The 22,707-nt window shown below is 38.6% G+C and overlaps 1 protein-coding gene across 5 annotated transcripts in view; it reads left to right on the top strand.

Moving 5' to 3' along the window:
- The window catches only part of MAP3K4 (mitogen-activated protein kinase kinase kinase 4), a 108,065-nt gene that overhangs the window by 1,091 nt on the left and 84,267 nt on the right, over window positions 1-22,707 (top strand). The gene's annotated exons all lie outside the window — the stretch shown is intronic.

Here is a 22,707-nt window from a genome sequence, read left to right as displayed (position 1 = left end):
ACTAAGAATTTCCCTCTTATATGCCTCCGTTTGTATGTTCAAATGCCCTCTTACCCCTGTCTTTTGCATCCCAGTGTAAACTTGCAAACTGCTGCCCCCTGTCCCCTGTAATGAAAATATTTCCACGTCTCCTCTTGCATCTTGCTGTCTTGCTCTGTAGTTGCAGGAATAAGGGAGTTAAGTGTCCTCTTTCTTTTTCCTCCTTAAAGAAATTTTAAACAAAGTCTGCAGCTGTAGTTAGAACTGAGTACAGGAACTACATTCGTGCTTGTTATGACCCAGTCGGCCCAAACAGATTTGTTTTGTTTTTATAAGCTGTGAAGAAAGTCGTTCTTCATTTTCCTTAACTCTGAGGTACTTCTGAGATACTCTTGTGAACTTTTAGGGAACACCTTCTCTAAATAATGGTACATGGTGCAATGAGAATTCATTTTGGTCCTTTGGAATACATCTCACATTTTTAGAACTTTTGTCAGAAAGTTTATCATATAAATTTGTTAGTAGATTCATACTTTGAGTATTTTGACTCCTTTAAGTTTTTCTTTAAAAATAATAATAGCGAACACTTACTAATCGTTTAAAATGTGCCATTTCCTTTGCTTCTATTAACCCATTTAATCTTGACCAACAACCTTATGAGGAACATACTATTACTGTCTCTTTTTAAGATGAGGAAACTGAGTCACAAAGTTAAGTGTTTTGTCCAAGGTTTCACAGTTAGTGCTGAACTCAGGTCTGGCTGCACATTCCCTGCTCTTAACCGCCATGAAGAAGAGAGTTGATTTCATTATACAAACGGGCAGATCAGAAGTTATAATTCTGTATAACTATAATTTGGGAAAAAATGGATGTGAACATCCTTAGGTAAAAGGAACAGAGAGAACTGCAAATGTGCTGTAAAAAATGACTGTTTCTCTAATGATAAAAAGAAACCTTGAGTTTTCAGCCAGGTTTCTGTCTTTGTTATAGTAGAAATAGGTCAGGATAATCGGCTTCATCCAACTTTAAGTGAACAGCAGTGTACGAACAAGAAGATCTTAGAAGTATTTTTCTTAGCAACATTGCAGTTAATTTTACAATAGCAAATCTGTAAAACATGACTTGACAAAGCTGTTATTTTTTCTTTTATATGCCCTCATTGTCACCACCACCTTTTTAATACACAGAGCTGACCTCTGACCAACTTACTGTAGATCATTAGTAAAAGATGCTTCAGGAGTTCTGCAGTTGTTTATTTGAATTTCTTTTACTTATGTTTTTAACCATTTTAAAGAAGCTCAACATGCATTTTCAAATAATGCTAGATGCCACATTTAACGCATAGGAGACCAATAATGTGACTTGTGCTACTAGGTTAACTGGTTTGGGGACAGACCAGAATAAAGCTCCATCTGCCATCTTTGTTCATGCACTTCATGTCGATGTGTCATTGATTAGGAAGGCTGATCTGATGCACAGGTCTTTTGTGGAAAGCAGGCCGGCACACGTTGGCCAGTGCAGCAGTGCGGCAGGTGCCAGCCCAGTACATCTGCTCAGCGCGTGCTGACGTGAGAGTTATGCAATGACAGGGGAACACAAAACAGGTTGAGAAGTGATAGTGCTCTTATGGTTTTACTGCCTGTTGTCAGTGGTGGATACTTCTTGTCCTTGTTTTTGATAAATAATTCATGATAAGGATAGCAGGTGTTATTGTTAGTGATTAAACTTAGAAATAAGCATTCCTTATAATTTCTTTTTTAAGCTTCTGGGTCAGTTGTAGGAGGATCCTGAGATTATAAGGAGAGCTTTTAAAACTAATTTGGAACAATTTACTTTTGTGATTTCTTGAATCTGCACTTAAAAAAAACACAGATCTTGTCTATTAAGGCTGATAGGAGACTCCTCCTATCTCCTGTAAGCTTTCATAAAAATGTTTATGTTAAAAATAGTCTCCTTGGGCTTCCCTGGTGGCGCAGTGGTTAAGAATCCGCCTGCCAAATGCAGGGGACACAGGTTCAAGCCCTGGTCCGGGAAGATCCCACATGCCGCGGAGCAACTAAACCCGTGCGCCACAACTACTGAGCCTGCACTCTAGAGCCTGTGAGCCACGACTACTGAGCCTGCGTGCTGCAACTACTGAAGCCTGCGTGCCTAGAGCCCGTGCTCCGCAACAAGAGAAGCCACCGCAATGAGAAGCCCACGCACCGCAACCAAGAGTAGCCCCCGCTCGCCACAACTAGAGAAAGCCCGCGCGCAGCAACGAAAACCCAGTGCAGCCAAAAATAAATAAAAATAAATAAATTTATTAAAAAAAATAGCCTCCTTGTTCTCATTTATTGGCCCGTGTAAAGTACTTGTTACCTGAAATAACTTTTTTAAACCAGTGACTTTATTTACTTTTTATAATATGGTTCTTATAAGTTCATTTGAAAAAATGGGTTTCACTACTAAAAAAGTACTTCAATATTCTGTCCCTCCTAGGTGACTTGATCTCTCCCTCTCCTTGAATGTCCCCTTGGAGCCTGCTTGTTTCAGTCATGCCATTGGCTGTCACTTATCTATTCTCCTTAGCGAAACCCACCTTACGGTGCAGCTGCAGTCTCTCCCGGCAGCATCAGTGATGGGCGTGGCTTGAGACCCTTACTGGGGCAGATACCGTTGGCAGGGGTGGCTTTAGGCAGAGAAGCAGTGACCACACAGCAGTAACAAAGGGCTCCAGTGATAGCAGAAGCTCCTTCATGTTCTGAAATGGGGACAGCTCGTCTTTCAAGAAGGACTTTGTGGTTCCCTTTAGTTGTCATATTGTTAGAAGTTGCGTCTACTTCTTTCACGTGCGTTCTCTTAATGTCTTGTAAATCTTGTGCTGAGCCCTACTGAAATAAGGGGCTATAAAGTCTTGATTGTTTACTGGATACATTGCCTTAATAACTTCCTGTTACTTAATAATTCCTCACTCTTCAGTGATTATCATTTTTACTCCTAGCATGCTGTTGTTGTAGCCTTCGCATTTGACCGGGTGGTATGTATCGTTTATAAAGACACTTTGATGCCTCCAGTCAGTAGGCCATAGGAAATAATTTCTTTTAAAGAGAAAATGGGGGAAATGTTAGAAAAAGAGTTTGGCCAGTGACTGCTGTGGGTCTTTATAAGCTGGCATTCCCTGGGCAGCATAAGGTAAGCAAGGTCCAGGTACTGTGCTTCAGCTCCTACTTGGCTTTGTCTGTACCTGGTGGGTCAGTGTATTCTCTTGCCTGTAGAAAGCCAAAGTATAATTAAAAGATTGATTGGTAAGCATGACATCAGCTAGGGAAGTTAGTTGAATGATCTTAGTGACTAATGTTAACAGACCAGATTGGCGTGCATCCCTAACAGGCGTACCCCCTGCTTCTAGGATGAGAGGCAGGTGACAAGAGTCTTACTCTTAGGTTTTCATTTCCCTAGACTTCACACAGGCTGTTGTTGTTTTTTTTCCTCTGGTCACTAACCTCCCTCAATTTGTTAGGTTATAGTGTGTTTGATTTTAATCTTCAGTCTTACTTTAATTAGATTATGACAAACCTTGCTTTTCCTGCTTTACTTTGAGGTATATTGTATCCTTGTCCCTTAAAGACATCTGTTTAAAAAACCCTCAGTGGTAGATTTTGACTAATGTTAAGTCTCAGAGGATCACCTGTCTTCACCCTCCTCATAATCCACTCCTCTGACCCTGCCCCGGACAAAGAATCCTTTGGCGTAGTTTCTGAAAAAGGTGTGGCAAAGATGTCAGTGGTTGGTGCTTTCATAAAATGTTTTTTGACTCTTGTGAGCACTGTGTTCAAAAAAGATCATGATGGTATGTGGTTTTTCTGGATTTGTCATAAAATTAAATTTATTTTTATTTTTTTAATAAATTTATTTATTTTTGGCTGCGTTGGGTCTTCGTTGCTGCGCGCGGGCTTTCTCTAGTTGCGGCGAGCGGGGGCTACTCTTCGTTGCAGTGCGCAGGCTTCAGTAGTTGTGGCTCGCGGGCTTCAGTAGTTGTGGCTCATGGGCTCTAGAGTGCAGTCTCAGTAGCTGTGGTGCATGGGCTTAGTTGCTCTGCAACATGTGGGATCTTCACGGACCAGGGCTGGAACCCGTGTCCCCTGCATTGGCAGGTGGATTCTTAACCACTGCGCCACCAGGGAAGTCCCCAAGTATATTTTTAAGAAAAGGATGACCTGGGTGTTATATTTTGCTCTCCTTCTTTGCCTTGTTAATTCTTCCTCCTCCTCCTGGTCTTCTTTTAAGCATTGCTTACTTCAGGGTCAGCCTTCCCTTGACCTCATACCCCTTCACTATAAGTTAGATTAAGTCCTTCTGTTCTGAGTCTTCCTAGTTCCGGTGGTTTGGCCTCAATAGCCATCAGACTCCAGGAGGGCAGGGACATGGTTGTTTGGCTCACTTTTAGGTCTCAGTTCCTGGCACAGTGTCTAATGATTGGTAGGCTCTCCACAGGTACTTGTTGGATGGAGGAGGCAGTGGATATATTGGAGGGCACAGAGGTGTTGGTACTAGACAGACAGGCTTTGAATCTTACCTTTTAATTAGTAGCCTCTGATTTGGGGAAAGTTACTTAACTTCTCTCAGAGTCAGTTTGCTCATTTGAAAATCAAATAGTAATAGCACCTCCTTCGTAGGTTGTTACTAAATTAAATGAGATAATGGCCTTTTATATAAAGGGCTCAGTAATTGTTAGCTCTCTTTATTAATTTCTTTTCTTTTTCTTTTTTCATTTAAAGTGAAAAGGGAGGAAGTCCATCATAATTAATTTTCATAAAAAGCCATCAAGTATGTTTTGAGGCTAGGTACATTTTAAAATAGCTGCAGTAATCTTTATTCAAGAAACATTTGTTTTTTCTATGTTGAAGTCATAGGAGAAAGAGGATTTGGGGACCTGGCTTTTCCAAATTCCCTCTTTTGCTTCAACTGTGATTACTTTGCATATTGTTCCTAAAGGTGTTTGGAATTTTGGCGCGAGGGTCATAAATCATGCCACTAAAATCAGAAGTGTTAACACTACAGGTTGAATGACTCCTTTAGGTCATTAGGCACAGCTCAGTCTTTTTTCTCTGGAACTTCTTTTTAGTTGTTTGTTTAACTTGACATGTCTTTACAACTTAGATTACTACTGTTTTCATTTTTTTAAATGTTATGCATTATGTTTAAGAGTAATATTTTCCAAATTGGTCTAGCTGTTGCCTTAGAAAAGTGAATGAAATCACTTTTCTAAATCAGTTAGAAATCTCTCTGATTATAAAAGTAACACGTGTCAATTGTAGAAAAATCTGAAAAGTATAAAGAAGAAAATAGCCAGTCATAATCCTACCATCTAAAAATAGTCACCATTAACATTTTGGCATATTTCTTTCCTGGGCTTTACCTCTTTACCTCTGTGTGTGTGTGTGTGTGTGTATGTGTATGTGTGTGTGTGTGTGAGATTTATATATTGGTTTGGCCAAAGAGTTCGTTCGTTTTTTTTCCTGTTAAGATGGCTCTAGCAGTGCTTAGTTGTCTTTAATTTCATTCCAGACAATTTTGTTAGGTTGTACTGTGACGTATACCCTAACATATCAGCATGCATTTAAAGAAAAAACTTATCAAAATTGGTGGATTTTTGTGTAGCCATTTTAATATTGCAGGTGGAAGGAAAAAAGCAGCATATTCAGCATATTATACTTTATTATTTCAAGAAAGGTAGAAACGCAGCTGACACACAAAAAAAAGATTTGTACGGTGTGTGGAGAAGGTGCTGTAACTGATTGAATGTGTCAAAAGTGGTTTGCAAAATTTCGTGTTGGAGATTTCTCGGTGGACGATGCTCCATGGTCAGGTAGACCAGCTGAAGTTGATTGTTCTCATTAATTGAGAACAATCAGTGTTATACCACGAGGGAGATAACCGAATTCTCAAAATACCTGAATCAAGCATTGAAAATCATTTGCACCAGCTTGGTTACATTAATTGCTTTGATGTTCGGGTTCCACATAAGTTAAGTGTATTTCCGCATGCGATTCTCTACTGAAACGTAAGGAAAACGTTCCGTTTATAAAACAAATTGTGACGGGTGATGAAAAGTGGATACTGTACAATAATGTGGAACGGAAGAGATCGTGGGGCAAGTGAAATGAACCACCACCAACCACAGCAAAGGCCGGTCTTCATCCAAAGAATGTGATGTTGTGTATATGGTGGGATTGGAAGGGAGTCCTCTATTATGAGCTCCTTCCGGAAAACCAAACGATTAATTCCAACAAGTACTGCTCCTAATTAGACCAACTAAAAGCAGCACTCATCAAAAAGCGTCCAGAATTAGTCAACAGAAAATGCATAATCTTCCATCAGGATAATGCAAGACCGTGTGTTTCTTTGATGACCAGGCAAAAACTGTTACAGCTTGACTGGGAAGTTCTGATTCATCTGCCATTTTCACCAGACATTGCACCTTCGGATTTCCATTTATTTCTGTCTTTACAAAATTCTCTTAATGGAAAAAATTTCAGTTCCCTGGAAGACTGTAAGAGGCACCTGGAACAGTTCTTTGCTCAAAAAGGTAAAAAGTTTTGGGAAGATGGAATTATGAAGTTGCCTGAAAAATGGCAGAAGGTAGTGGGACAAAAGGGTGAATATGCTGTTCAATAGAGTTCTTGGTGAAAATGAAGAATGTGTCTTTTATTTTTACTTAAAAACTGAAGGAACTTTTTGGCCAATCCAATATATATATTACATATATTATATATATGTTTATATATATATATATATATAAATTTCCCCTCCATACATTTTATCTTTAGAAGCTACCATATCATGAGCACTTTCCCATGTTTTAAACATATTTAATGACAAACAGTATTCCTCTTTATTGGAATACTGTAATTTAACTGTTTTTGAATTACTTTGACGAGAGTGTTATAAATCCTGACTCATTCCACTGGTGTGATCTCAGAGTTGCTTAAAGAGGCCATCGGAAGCCTGTACCTGAAAGTATAATACATGGGAGAGTCCTTTTCCACAGGCCCTGAGGTGGCCCTTCTGTGTTGAAGACAGGCACCCTGGACTGTAGCTGTTGCTAGATGCTTTCAGGGAAGCAGCCGAGTAAAACAAGCACCTATCCATAGGTGATGGAAACCTTAAAGTGGGATGGAGTGATTCTTATTACATAGTATTGGGGGTAATCTGTGTCTGCCAGTGGGAGCCTCTGTTGTGTAGCAACTGCCTCCTGACTCCCATTGAGTGTTTTCTGATGTTTCCATTCCAGGAAGCTGCTTGTGATCTTAATTAATTTAACTAGTCCTTTGTTGGACTTTTAGGGTGTTTCCATTTCTCTAGCTGTTATAAACAACAATGTTATGAACATTCTTTTTGGCTCAGTCTTTATGTATATCCAAGATATTTTATTAGAATAAAATCCTGGAAATGGAATTGCAATATTGAAGAGTATACCTATATATATTTTAGGTATAATCTGTTCCTCTGTAAGTACAGAATTTTACATATTGAATTATATATAATAGAGGCAACTATATAGGCAATTCACAGAATTTGATAATACAAAGATGAAAGAGAAAGAGAGGCCAATTGACCAATTAGGTGGGACCTGGTAGGTTCCCTCAGGTTTTTTTATTTTAAATTTTTGTGTAATATTTGCTGTTGTATAATATAACACAGACATTTATAATATATATATGAAATGTGTAGCATGATAAATTATCTAGAAGTGAACTTGCTCTTGTAAAGATCACCTGTGTGAAGAAAGCAGCATCCTAGAGACCCCTTCTGCCCCCCGCACGGTCACTACCCTCCTCTCCTCATTGCCCTGACACTTAGTGATATTTCACATCTTTCATGCAACATGATGTTCATGAGATTCACCTATGTTGTTTTGGGTGATAGTGGTTCTTTTATTTTTGTTACTATAAAGTATTTCATTGTGTAAATGTATCACAGGGTGTTTTTATTCACTCAGGGTTTTGCGGGGGTTTGTTTTTTACCATTGTAATCATTTTTAGGTGTTCAGCTTAGTAGTGTTTAAGTATATTCATTCACACTGTGGCAGGTCTCCAGAACTTCATCTTGCAAAACGGAGACTGTGCCCAGTAAATAACAACTCCCCTCCCCTCTCCCCTACCCCCTGGTCCAGGGAGCTTTCTGGGTTGGAGATCTCCCTACCCTTAGATTTAGCTAGAAGTAGGGAGGCCGTGAATTTCACTTAAAGTCTGTTTGTGAGCAGACCTTTCAGTACATCCCTACACAAATTTGCCACTCAACGGTAGCTAAATTTGAAACTCCTTTAAGCTTCAGGTCCAGGCCAAATAGACCTCATCCACACTGAACATCTTTCCCATTCTTGAACATGGCATCTTTTTTCTCAACTTCTTGCCTTTGAGTAGATTGGTTCCTGTGTATCAACTGCCCTTTCCTCTCTTTTCTACTGCAGTCATTTCAAATGGCACTTGTCTTCTGAATATTCTCACACTCTCCTAGGCGGATACATAATACTTGTATTATGTGTAAGTGTAGCATAAAACATGCCCTGTCTTCAAGGAATTTATAATTTAGTTAAGGAAAAGAGATAAGGTAAATGGAAGCTTTATAATTCTTGGTCTGGTGCAGAAGTGGTGATAAATATACATCTATCATCTACCTGTGTACCATCATTCAAATAGTATAACATGTTTTATATAATGATTACAATGAACTTGTAAAATAGGTGTGCATTTTTCAGATGGAGAAAGTGAGTCTTTCAGAGATGTATTAGTTCAGGGGACTTCCCTGGCGGTCTACTGGTTGGGACTCCTCGCTTCCACTGCAGGAGGCGCAGTTTCAATCCCTGGTCTGGGAACTAGGATCCTGCGTGTTCTGCAGTGCGGCCAAAAAAATAAATAAATGAGACAGACAGAGAGAGAGAGAGAGGGAGAGAGAGGGAGAGAGAGGGAGAGAGAGGGAGAGAGAGGGAGAGAGGGAGAGCGGGAGAGAGAGGGAGAGAGAGGGAGAGAGAGGGAGAGAGAGGGAGAGAGAGAGAGAGGGAGAAAGAGGGAGAGCGGGAGAGAGAGGGAGAGAGAGGGAGAGAGAGGGAGAGAGGGAGAGAGGGAGAGAGAGGGAGAGAGGGAGAGAGAGGGAGAGAGGGAGAGAGAGGGAGAGAGAGGGAGAGAGAGGGAGAGAGAGGGAGAGAGGGAGAGAGAGGGAGAGAGGGAGAGAGGGAGAGAGAGGGAGAGAGGGAGAGAGAGGGAGGGAGAGAGAGGGAGAAAGAGGGAGAGCGGGAGAGAGAGGGAGAGAGGGAGAGAGAGGGAGAGAGGGAGAGAGAGGGAGAGAGGGAGAGAGGGAGAGAGAGGGAGAGAGGGAGAGAGAGGGAGAGAGAGGGAGAGAGAGGGAGAGAGGGAGAGAGGGAGAGAGAGGGAGAGAGGGAGAGAGAGGGAGAGAGGGAGAGAGAGGGAGAGAGAGGGAGAGAGGGAGAGAGAGGGAGAGAGAGGGAGAGAGGGAGAGATGTATTAGTTTAGAATACCTGGAGTCAGGACACATTCATCCATGTTATGCTTCAGAGTCTGTGGTCCTCTATTTTATATGCTATCTCCTTAGGCATAAATGTGAAAGGATGTGGTGAATGATTTAAATAATAGTTTATTATAGCAGTAAAAGATATCAAAAGAATGATTAATTACCAAGTAAATTATACAGGGGTGAGAAGAGGTCCCTCTAGACTGAGGTGGGCATGATATATTATCTGAACATATAGTGAGCGTTTGCCATGTTAGTAAAAATATTAAAACATCATTTAAAAATGGCTCTATAATTCCATTTTATGGTTATGCTATAAACCTTTTAAGTTATGACCAGTTTCTTGATGTCCTCGATAGCACGGCAGTGAACCTACTGATACACAGCTCTTTCTGCTCTTCTGGCTGCTCTTGTAAAATCATTTCCTGAATGTAGAATTTGAAAGGAGTTTGAACACATTTAAGAGTTTTAATATCCACTGTTAAACATTTTCTTCTGAAAAGATTATATGAATGTATAGGCCACAAATAGTGCCTACCTTACTAGATTTCTAGCTTTGAGTATTATTATAAAAAGTTTTTGCTAATTTAATAGCCCAGAAAGAGTTACCTTGTTTTAATTTGAGTGTCTGGTTACTAAATAGGTGGAACTATTTTCATGTTTTATTGCTACTTAAATTTATTTTGTGAATTATCTTTTTGTATTCTTTGCTTATTTTCCTGTTGGTATCTTAGGGTTTTTCTTGCCAGTTTTAATGAGTTTTTTTTAAACATCTTTATTGGAGTATAATTGCTTTATAATAATAATGACTCTTTTATAAATTAAGGACAATTTTTTTTCCAGGTTAACTTTTAATATGTTTAGTTATTATTTTTTTATATTTTGAAGTTTTAAATGTTTACATAGTTAAATATTTTCTTTTAAATTTTCTTCCATTTCTTTAAAGCTAGGAAGTCCAACACATGTAATTAAGGGAAAATCATTTCAGACCCATTTTTTTCTGGAAAAATACCATAAGTACTATTTTCTATATTTTATGGAAAAATACCATAGCTTATGTAAACTGTAAGCCATAAAAGAGCTTATAATGTAGGTTTTATGTATTTTTATATCACTGTAAATCTTGTTCTAATAGCTATGCACATGGTAGATACTGCATAAGTATCTGTTGATGGAACGAATGAGTTAATTCAATGAATTATCACTGACAAGACTTTAATTTTACTGGTTCTTGGCACCTCTTCCTTTGTATTCTCTTTCTGTTCTCATTTTCTGAGAATTTGTGAACTAATAAAAGACAAAGGAGTGTCTTTTTTTAAGGCTCCGTATGCAAGATTTCTATTCCTTTTTGCATCGCTGGATACTACATCTTACATACCTGGTAAGAGCTCTCCTCTTAGAATTGCTCTCTGGGTGAGAGTTGATGTAGAACCTGTCATAAGATCCCTAATTCCCCTTGTTTTAGTAGAAATAGGATTGCCTTCTGTTCAAATCCTGCTCATTTGCTAGCGCTTCTTCAAATTATTTTGTTAGAATTTGAATAATAGGTGATTAAAATAAGGTAATTTGGTTATGTAGAGATCTGTACCATACAGTTTCCCAAATTTTTTGCTGTTCAGAATTTCTTCAAGACATGAACAAGTGAGATAGCCCTTTTTTTGGGGGGCTAAAAGCTTGTACTGACCTTAAAGTATATATATTTGAATTCTTCAGCATTCCATTTCTAGGCTATCAGAAAGTACTCTAACTGAAACTGGGTTTTACATGGAGAGTAAGAGAACTATAGGAGTACGTATCTTCCCTTTACGTATTTATTTTTTTAAAAATTGCTTTCTGCCAATCAAGAGGTCCCTGGTTCATATCCGAGGTGTCCCCACGAAAAAAAAAAAAAAGGGAAGGGAAAAAAAAAAAGAAGTAAAATAAATTTATTGAGATATAATTCATATGGCATACAGTTCGCCCATTTAAAGTGTCCAGATGAGTTGTTTTAGTGTGCTTGAAAGTATGTGCAAACATCACCTGGTCAATTTTAGAGTGTTTTAATTACCTCAGAAAGAGACCTGGTACCCTTTAGCTACTGCTGCCTCCCAACCCCCATCCCTCCCAGTCCTAAGCAACCATTAGTCTACTTTCTGTGTCTGTATATTTGCCTGTTCTGAATATGTTATATAAATTGAATCATATAATATATGGTCTTTTATGACTGCTTTTATTTAGCCTAACGTTTGCAAGTTTCATCCATGTTGTACCATGTATGAGTCCTTCATTCCTTTATTTGGCTGAATAATATTCCACTAAATGCATATGCTACATTTTGCTTACCCATTCTTCACTCGATAGACATTGGGTTGTTTCCACCTTTTGGCTAGTATGAGTGATGCTGCTATAAACATTCAAGTGTTTATACAGTTGTTTGTGTGGGCATATGTTTTCATTTTTCTTGCATATATATACCTAGGAGTCTAATTGCTGGGTCATAGGTTTTTCAAACTGGCTGCACCACTTGACGTTCCCACCAGCAGCGTATGAGAGTTCTGACTTCTTCACATCCTTGCCCATGCTTGTTATTATCAGACTTTAAAAAATTTATTTATTTATTTATTTATTTTTGGCCGCACTGCAGGGCACGTGAAATCTTAGTTCCCTGGCCAGGGATCGAGCCCGTGCCCCCTACATTGGAAGTGCGGAGTCTTAACCACTGGACTGCCAGGGAAGTCCCTTTCTGACTTTTTGATTATAACCATCCTAATGGATGTAAAGTACTATCTCATGGTTTTGATTTGCATTTTCCTACTGGTGGTGAGCGTCTTTTCAGGTGCTTGTTGGCCATTTGTATATCTTCTTCGGGGAAGTGTGTATTCAGATCCTTTCCCCATTTTTAATTGGTTTATTTGTCTTTTTATTATTGAATTATGTTCAGGTATATTTAAAGGAGAACATGAACATTGGAGAAAAATAAAAGATATTTAAAAAACCCCAAATGGAATGTCCGAAGATGAAAAATACAGTATCTGAAATGACAAATACACTGGTTGGGATTATCAACAGAGTAGACACTGTAGAAAAAATTTTGAACTTGTTGACATAGCAACAGAAACTATGCAAAATGTAGTACAGAGAGTACACCGACCAGAAAAAAATGTATAGAACATCAGCGACATATGGGATAATATCAGGCCCTCAGCATATCTGTAACTGGAGTTCCTGAAAGAGGAAAGCAAGGGGGGGAAACGGAAAAAAATATTTTAAGAAATATGGCTGTAAATGTTTCACATTTGATGAACAAACTATACACCTATAGATTCAAACAGTTCAATGAACCTCAAGAAAGATAAACCCAAAATTATCAGTGGAAAATCACTGCTTAAATCTCTTGTTCTTCCATGGTTTCTACCCTTGTATGCCAGTTTTATAAATAACTTTATTCTTTTTTTGTTAAAATAAATTTATTTCTTTATTTTTGGCTGCGTTGGGTCTTCATTGCTGCGCACGGGCTTTCTCTAGTTGAGGCGAGTAGGGGCTGCCCTTTGTTGCGGTGCGCGGACTTCTCATTGCAGTGGCTTCTCGTTGTGGAGCACGGGCTCTAAGTGCATGGGCTTCAGTAGTTGTGGATCGCAGGCTCCAGTAGTTGTGGCTCGCGGGCTCTAGAGTGCAGGCTCAGTAGTCGTGGTGCACGGGCTTAGTTGCTCTGTGGCATATGGGATCTTCCCGGACCGGGGCTCGAACCCGTGTCCCCTGCATTGGCAGGTGGATTCTTAACTGCTGTGCCACCAAGGAAGTCCCAATAACTTTATTCTTGTAATTTTTTTCTTCTGCGTTCATGTCTCTAGTATTGTATTATATAAAACATTCTCCTTTTACCTCATTCACCAAACCATTGTGTTCCATGTTTGCTTAAATTTTTTTTCCTAGAGGCTTTGCCTTTATTGTATTTAGTTGTAGCCTTGATTATGAACCATTTATTTAAGGATTTTTCTAATTATTCCTAAATTAATTGGGCTGTTAAATTAAATGTTAATTTATTTTAATTAACCACTTTTACAAGAAGCATGAAGGACAGTGTCATTCCAAATGTAAAACAACAGAGTGTCACAAAAGATTGAAAATTGCTGTCTTATTTGGTTAACTTGACATTGATGTGATATAGAAGTCAGCTTTGGGCAAAGCCAGTGTATGTGGTCTGGAGGGGGGCTGTTATTCTTGCCTAGTGCGGGTGGAAGCAACCTTGTAGCTTGAGTATTGATTTGAATTACTTATGCATCTGATACCTTTATCCTTTGAATGTCTGTTTAGTATATGTCAGGATGAGATATTTTGAAAGGAGAACCCTGCTGAATGTGTGGTAAATATTGTCTAGGTCCATGCTTCTTAACCCTTTTTGGGTCGTAGACTACATTTGAGAATCTGAAAAAGCTATGGACTCTTGACTCCAAAAATGTATGTGATTAAAATTTACATTCAGTTTCAAAGGACTCATAGTCTCTATGATGGAGATATAAAGTAATATAGTTTTGATACTTTATTTTTTACATTCCCTATATTTTGTACATGTTGCATTTAATTATATACTGTGAGATACTTCTTTTCGGAAACTGTGAGTGGTATTTATATACTCATGGGCCTTCAGGCCTGACATTTCCAGTTAATTTCACATTAGCCTTATGTATTCAACCGCAGTTACCAATTATGTTCTTCTTAGTGAAGAAAACTATAAAATTAAAAATAGGAGCTTTTTTCTAAAATATTTTTAGGTCTGTTAAAATTATTTCCCCCAGTTTATATAGTTTTTAGTTAGAAGAAAGTTATATTTTTCATGAGACAAACTTTTTGTCTGTGTCTTTAATTACATCTTTGATGTTGAATAGTGTTTTATTTCTTAGATGTTAACTTGCCGTTTTTAAGGATTTCATAACTCCTCTCAAGTGAACAGTCCTTTTTTTTTTTTCCTCCTCTGTTGGCTCCTGGCAGGTGAATTGGCCTTGCTTGTTGGACTAGTGTAGACAGAATAGTTGTTTAGATTGACTTTAAGATTGAATAGTTGAGAAGCCTTGTGTGTTATATCTTTATGCCTGTCTGCTAGTGTAAGGTGATATGGGAAATACTTTGATGAGAAAGGTCAGTTCACTCATGCTCTTCCCCTACTTAATGCTCTTTGTGGCTGCACCTTTCTTTTAGGATGAATCTGATTTAGCGTAATCTAATGACTGCCTGCCCCTTTGGGTGCTCTTGTTTGGTCTGCCCTTTACTCTAGGCCATCATGGCCTTTTTGTTTCTCAAATGAGCTGTGGGCTCTTCTGTCTCAGCCACTTTCCCCCTCCCTCTTCTGGTCGGTGCCTTCAGAGCTTCTGAGTTTCCGTTTAGGTGTTCCTTCTTTGGAGATGTAGTCCTTGTTATCACCCTGTGGGTTCTCCAGGCTAGATCCTGTCTGCTTGTATGCTTTGTAATCTTCCTTCACGGCATAATGAAGAACTGCACTTTAAAGGCTTTTGTGTGTGTACTTATGTGCTAAATACCTAGTTCTTTCTATAGGTCGAAAACTTCAAGAGGGAAGGAGTGGTGATTCTCTTGTTCACTGTTGTATGTTTTCTCAACTCCTAGCACAGCGCTTGCCCAGTAGGGCCGATGGTGAATGAAGTGAAGGTCTAATGGTGTAGTTGACACACATGCACACATAGTGCAGTATGAAACAGTTAATATGTGTTTTCAACTGTAAATAAATCATTGGAATAGAGACCCAAGAAACAAAAAACTGAAAGGGAATGAAATAACATATATATAAAAATTTTATATTGTTTTCTATCTCTTACACAAAATCCATTCTCAAACAAAGTTAATTGTTGTTAATTCCAAGTAACTGGCCTCTAATGTAAAAGGCCTGTTTTTCTTTCCCTCTAGTGGGTAGTTTTACACTTTTTTAGTCTTAAACACACACAGATTTACATGAAACAGAAACACCAGCCTGGTCTGTTGAGTCCTCTGTTAGAGGAATAGTACTTTGGTGTTCCAGGGAAGACAGGCTGTAGTTCCTATACTTGTTAGGGGCAGTAGGAAGCTACCTGAGGGAGAGTGGAGTTGAGTTACACCTTTTATTTGATATGCAGACATAAGCAGGCCAAACAAAACTCTCACTTTTCCCCCTCTTATTTGTATCGTAAGCACGCTATGTCTCCCTAGGCTGGAGTTTAGACTCAACGTCTTACCTAGGCTGACAGGTGAGGAAGTATAGACCTAGAGTGGCTAAAAGACTTCACCAAAGAAGGGAGCCCCAGAGCTGACCAGAGAACTCTGTCCCTGAACTGTCCCCAGGCTTTTTCTCCAGCCAGTAGGGACCTCCTTCCACAGGGGAGGTACTCCTCTGTGCCTGCCTTTGGGAGAAGGCAGACATCCCAGTGACCTAGGAGTGAGGGGTGGGCTGAAGTTGGGAGGGTCCTGGGCCTTGGGGTCAGACCAGGGCTCCAGTTCTGCGCAGACACCTCGCAGGGAGCAGACAAGTTACCTTTGCAACTCCTTTTCCTATTCTGCAACATAGGGATTGTGATAGTACTTGCAGTGGTGTTGGGAAGACCAAATGGCATAGCATTTGTAGATTGCCTAATTGAGCGATAGGTATTTGATAATGAGACTATGATAATTCTCATAATCAATGAGGATGGGCCTTCTGGGCAAAGTGTCCTTTCCTAAAATGGTGCCATAGTCCTTAATCCATAAGGAGTAAATTAGATTATGTAGGATATTTAGTGTCTGGCAGATTGGTATTCGGTATGTAAGGTAGTAGTTACACTGTTACAGTGAAAATTGTTCATTACTGTGTGACAAATTATATAGCTGATGAAAAACGTAAATAGAAATCTGATGCATATCCCAGTTTAAGAAGTCACTGTTTTAAATGGCATTTCCTCACCTACCATTTAAAAATTGTTTTACAACCACAATCTTGGTTATACTGATAAAGAATGGCTTAATTTTATAATTAACGTTACATTTTTCATTTAGTCCTGGCTCTTAGTCTTTTATACCTGTATAGTAACCCAAATTTCTTCAGCATTGTCATGGAACTGTTCCATATAATGTCATTATATTAATTAATTTTTAAATAAATTTTTTATTTTAGAATAGTTTAGATTTAGCGACAGTTGGAGATAGTACAGAGAATTCCCATATATCCTGTGTCCAGTTTCTTCTATTGTTAAATTTTACATTACAGTGTATATTTGTTATAACCAATGATCCAATATTGGCACATTATTATTTACTTAAACTCTGTACTTTATTCCAATTTCATTCATTTTTCCTAATGTTCTTTTCTTCTTCCCAGATCCCATCCAGGACACCACATTATATTTAGTCATCATGTCTCCTTATCCGTGTCTTGGCTGTTACAGTTTCTCAGACTCTGTTTGTTTTTGATGACTTGAACAGTTTTAAGGAGTGCCAGTCAGGTATTTTACACACTGTTCCTCAGTGTGGGTTTGTCTGGTGTTTTTATCATGGTTTGGCTGGAGTTATGGGTTTTGGGAAGATGACCATAGAGGTGAAGTGCCCTTCTCATCAGATCAGGAGCTCATGCTCTCAACATGACTTGTCACTGATGATGTTAACTTTGGTCACTTGGCTACATAAATTGTTTGGTTTTTTCTGTACAGATTTGTCTCTTCTCCTGGTTATTTGTATAGTAATTATTTATATCCATATGGACTCATGGATTCATGATTAGAATCCAGTGCTTTGTCATTTATTTTCTTGCTCAGATTGTTCCAGCTTTGGCCAGTGGGAGCTCTTTCGGTTGCTCCTGTGTCCTTTTAACATGATCCCATTGGTTTTTTGTTTTTTGAACACTTCCTCACTTGCTGCACTTACAAGATACTTCAAGCTCGTATTACATCTTCCTTGCCCCAGTCCTGGAATCAGCCATTTCTCCAAGAAGTCCTTGTTCTTTTGTTGATGCATGGTATTGGAAACCAAGATCTGGTCTCCAGATAAATGAGCTCTTTCTGTGCTAGTGTCAAAGCAGAGGTGAGACATTTAATGTCCAAATTGTCCTAATTGCTTTTCCCACTTTTCTTTCCATTTTTCTTCACTGAAAACCCTGGGAGAGTATCTCATATGCTTGTATTTTTTCCTCGATTTATCCCTCAACAGTTGGAGTTCATCTTTTGGAAGTATTTGTGTGTCATAGAGCATATTTATAGGAACTTTTTAAAATTTAAATTAGAAAAAAGATAAGTTAAGGCGATTCAGACAACTCATCTGTTTCCTACAGAAAGTGGCTCTTCAGTTACTCGATTTCTGAGAATTACATGGGAAGTAATGACATAAAATACTTTTTCCAGATATAAATTCAAATTAGAATAAGGGGATTTTTAAAAAATGTTCTCACTTATAAGAGAGAAAGTAGAGGGAGATCATAATTCTTTTTTGCTATCTTTAAAGTTTTAAACATTCGTCTTGTTTCTCTTTAAACTCGTAAATGTTTTAGGTGCACTTGGCATAGGGATAAGCCTCTTTGTTTGTTTTTCCTCCCAGCTTTGACGCAGGTTTTCATCTTTCACATGTCCCTGCCTTAGTCCCAGAGTTCTCTTTACTTAAGCCTAAAAACACCTTTGAATGAATCATCATTTTATGTTGCTTTTCTTTAAATATTTTTTTGTTGGCATTTCATTGTAACTCGTGTCCGCACTGAGACAGAAGTGGCGCTTATGTTCACTTCCTGTATTGAAAGAAGCGCTCCCTGTATCCACTCCTGAACAACCAGGTGCACCTAAGAAGAGTTTCTATTCCCTTTCGATTGTCTCCTTGCTAATCTGTACACATACAATCTAGTATTGATTTGCAAAGCTTTGATAAACATATATCAATAGATATACTCACAGTTTTTGGAGGCATTAGAACTGGCAAAAATAAGAAAGCACACTTAAAAATGTCTTTCTTTGTCCCCTTTTTTTTTTTTATTGTTTTTTAAATTTTTTTAAAATTTTTGGCTGCGTTGGGCCTTTGTTGCTGCGCGCGGGCTTTCTCTAGTTGCGGCACGTGGGGGTACTCTTCGTTGTGGTACGTGGGCTTCTCATTGCAGTGGCTTCTCTTGTTGAGGAGCACAGGCTCTAGGTGCGTGGGCTTCAGTAGTTGTGGCTCGCGGGCTCTAGAGCGCAGGCTCAGTAGTTGTGGCACACGGGCTTAGTTGCTCCGCGGCATGTGGGATCTTCCCAGACCAGGGCTCGAACCCTTGTCCCCTGCATTGGCAGGAGGATTCTTAACCACTGTGCCACCAGGGAAGCCCTGTCCCCTTGTTTTTAAGTACTCAACTGTTGGCAGTAAAATTGCAGAAATAATAGAAATAATCACATTTGTCTTTTATCTATAGCATGACTCATATGTTTTTAAATACCTAGAACTTTTCTCTCTCTCTTTTTTTTGTTCTAGTTCTTTTTGGATATCTTCTGGTTAACCAGAAGTGAAGAATAATAATATGAAGTCTTTAAAGCATTTTGTAATATTTGTTTATATGATTTTATGATTTTATTTTCTGAAAGCCTTCATCTGAAAATATTTTTAAAATAGCTTATAATTATTTTTATTTCTAATGATGAGTAAAGTTTATCCATATGGGATAATTTTTCTTCATATATACATATATATGTTTTCTATCTTTGTGTTCTATTTTGTTCGACCTACGTCAGGACTGCTAAAGTATACCGTGTATAAATCTTTGTGTGAAACAAAAGACTTCTAGAAGATCTAAGCCAGGCAGGCCTTATACACTCATCTATCTAACCCTTTCCAAGACCTAACCCTATCCATTTCTTCTGTAAGACATATTGACTGACGCTCACAGCATCATGAATGCTTATGACTGATAGGCTCTCTCTAGAATGCCTGTGATTTTCTGTTCCCATCAATTGAACTATATGCTTATCAAGAGTTCCTGGTTTGTTCCTAAATCTTTTTAGGTCTATTGTATGCTTTAATTGTAATTGCAGAATTTAGTAAACTGTTATGCAGACATATGAGATGTGAATGCAAAAGAGAATTGTAGTTTCTGTATAAACTAATTTGGAATGCTTTGGAAAGTCTCAAGATAGGTCATGAAAAGAAACTTACCATCAAATTAGGGATAGGAGAGAACTGTTGACGTTTAGGTAATCCAGAAAAATTACCCTCTGAAAATCTTTAAATTCTTGTTCCGTTTTAAAGAACTAGAGAGTGGGGATGGCAGATGCAGCGCTTTGGTTGTGGTGTATGTGACAAAGTTGACTCGTGACTCTTCTCAGGGACTCCCACCAAAAGACAAGTCTGTGGCCTCATCAGAGTCGCAGCAGATTTAAACCCATTCGTGGGCTTAAAGGAAAAATAAAATGTTTAAGTTTTGTTTGTGTGTCAGTTATCTATTGTAATTTAACAAACCACACCAAAGCTTAATGGCTTAAAGTAAAAACCATTTATTATCTGTTACGGTATTGAGTGGTTCTTCTGCTTTTCATGGTGTTGGCTTGGGCTCAGGGACAGCTGTAAGGTCCAAAATAGCCTCACTCGCACACCAGCAAGTTGGCACTGGCTGTCAGCTGGGATGGGAGCTTAGCAAGACTTTGACCTATCTGGTTTCTCCTTCATGCAGCCTCTCCACCTGGCTAGTTAGGCTTTGAAGACCATGGCAGTCTCAGGGTAGTTGGATTTCTTACATGGTGGCTCGCATGCCCTGGAGTACAAAGGTGGCCTTCTTAAGGCTTAGGCCCAGAACTGACCCAGAGTCACTTTTGCTGCATTGCATTGGTTAAAGCAGGTCACAGGGTCAACCCACATTCAAGAGGAGGTGATTATACAAGGATGTGAATGCTGGGAGGCCAGCAAAGTAACAGCCAACACAGATGTTTCAAATTTTTTATTTGCATGTCTCATTTTTAATGCTTTTAATATGTATTTGAAAAATTAACTGCCTGACCGTAAGTCCCAGTGATATTGGATAAGGCTTCCAATAAATGAAAGTGTTTGTAAGCAAACATAATAATTTGATTAAAACTTGTATTCTTACTATTAAGTGTGGGAACGAAGGGATTTCAGCCCGTGTTATTCTGATTCCAGAACCATTATTCCTTATACCATACTCCATTGCTATTGTTTTGGTCAGTAAATAGTCATGTTACCACCTAGGGTTACAATATCACTTAAACAACATTATTGTCAGAAGTCTATCTTTAATTCTTGTAGCCTTTAAAAATTTACATTCTTCAAATTATTAAATGTGATTTTATTAAAATAGAATTTAGATAATAATTACATCTGAAGTATCAAAGATAAAATTGTTAACCTTACAAATCCATTTATTCAGCAGACAGTTATTGGGCATGTCATCTGCACCAGGCACTGTTCTGGACACTGGAGAAACAGTGGTAAAGAAGACAGATGAGGTCCCTGCCTTCATGGAGCTTCAGGTCTAGTTGGGGGGATAGTTTCCTGTTCATTTCCATAGAAAATCTTGTTTTAAAATGTCTACTTCCGTTTAAAAAAAAGAATTTTAGTTAAAAAAAAAAGTTTGAGTGTCCATACTGAAAAATAATGAAGACATGCTAGGTTTGTAAAGACCCTACACTCTGAATCAATGCAAAAGTTACATAGTGAATGTTGGATAAACTTGAGATTTGATAACAGCTTACCTGGAGGTAGGCTGATAAATGTTCAACTACCGGCGATAGTAAAGATCAGCTAAGTATTAATTGGCTCTTACAGTACACACCAACCGTGCCACCTCAGACTTAGCTTAGCTCCTTTTAATTTATACTGCAGGCCAAGCAAACTATTGTGTATAAGTTCTTTAAAAAAGAAACTTAGAAAATCCAACCCCTCTGCCTACCCCTCCTCCCTTTCCCACAGTAGCAAAAGCCTCCCTTTAATTATTACTTAATAGAGAATAGGTTAATGGGGAGGTGGAGGTGGAGGAGACAGCTTCATACAGGTGACAACTGTACTCATACGGAATAAAATATTTTATGTTTAAGGACTTTGCTAAAGAACTTTTAATGAAGTATTTTGTTTGTTTTTTAGGGCTTTTGCAAAACCACCGATGTTCTCAAGCTCATCTAATGCAACTTCATCATTTTATAGATGAGCTATTTCAGGCACCATGTGGTTTTACCTACTATGTCAGAGCAGAACTATTTAACCCCAAGTTATTTGAATTTTTGTCTTTCACATGTTTCATATAAAAACTACACTAAACCCCCTTGGGTTGAGTTTAAGACATGCTTTTCTTAGACCGGATTCTATGTCAAGTGAAGGGTACTTGAGCAAAGTTTTATGTTAAAAGAATGCAACATTGTTTTCTGTGACTGTCAGAAGTTTAGTACCAGAAAGACATTTCACATTTGTATGTTTTCAAACACAAGTAAGAAAAATGTTTCAGGGCAGCTGATGTAGACCTTGTACTACTTTCCCCATCCAAAATAATTGGTATCCATGGGAACATTCTGAACCAGTCAACTGACCACATTAGCTCATCTCACATGAGCTGATACAGAATGAGGTTTTGGATACTTTCGGTTAGTTAACTGAAATGATGCAAGTTCTCTTGAGCTGACCACTAGTATTTATTTTCCTAGATTTTGTGTCTAAATGGTTTTTTTTAAAAGGAAAAACAGAAATAAACTTTAGCTTGATTTCTCTTCCTACCCCTCCCCCCCATTATGTATTGTTTCTTAGCTAAAGCTTCCAAACTAAGTTGTTTTTCTCAGGCTGCTTTTTTTTTTTTTTTTAAACAACTTTATTGGAGTATATTTGCTTTACAATGTTGTGTTAGTTTCTGCTGTATAACAAAGTAAATCAGCTGTATGTATACATATATCCCCATATCCCCTCCCTCCTGCGTCTCCCTCCCACCCTCCCTATCCCACCCCTCTAGGTGGTCACAAAGCACCGAGCTGATCTCCCTGTGCTATGCTGCTGCTTCCCACTAGCTATCTATTTTACATTTGGTAGTGTATATGTGTCCATGACACTCTCTCACTTCATCCCAGCTTACCCTTCCCCCTCCCCATGTCCTCAAGTCCATTCTCCACGTCTGCGTCTTTATTCCTGTCCTGCCCCTAGGTTCTTCAGAATCTTTTTTTTTTTTTTTTTTTTTAGATTCCATATATATGTGCTAGCATATGGTATTTGTTTTTCTCTTTCTGACTTACTTCACTCTGTATGACAGTCTCTAGGTCCATCCACCTCACTACAGATAACTCA

This window comes from Balaenoptera ricei, chromosome 12, assembly GCF_028023285.1.
Source record: "Balaenoptera ricei isolate mBalRic1 chromosome 12, mBalRic1.hap2, whole genome shotgun sequence".
NCBI classification, from domain to species: Eukaryota; Metazoa; Chordata; class Mammalia; order Artiodactyla; family Balaenopteridae; genus Balaenoptera; species Balaenoptera ricei.
This window is presented reverse-complemented; position numbering and strand designations above follow the sequence as displayed.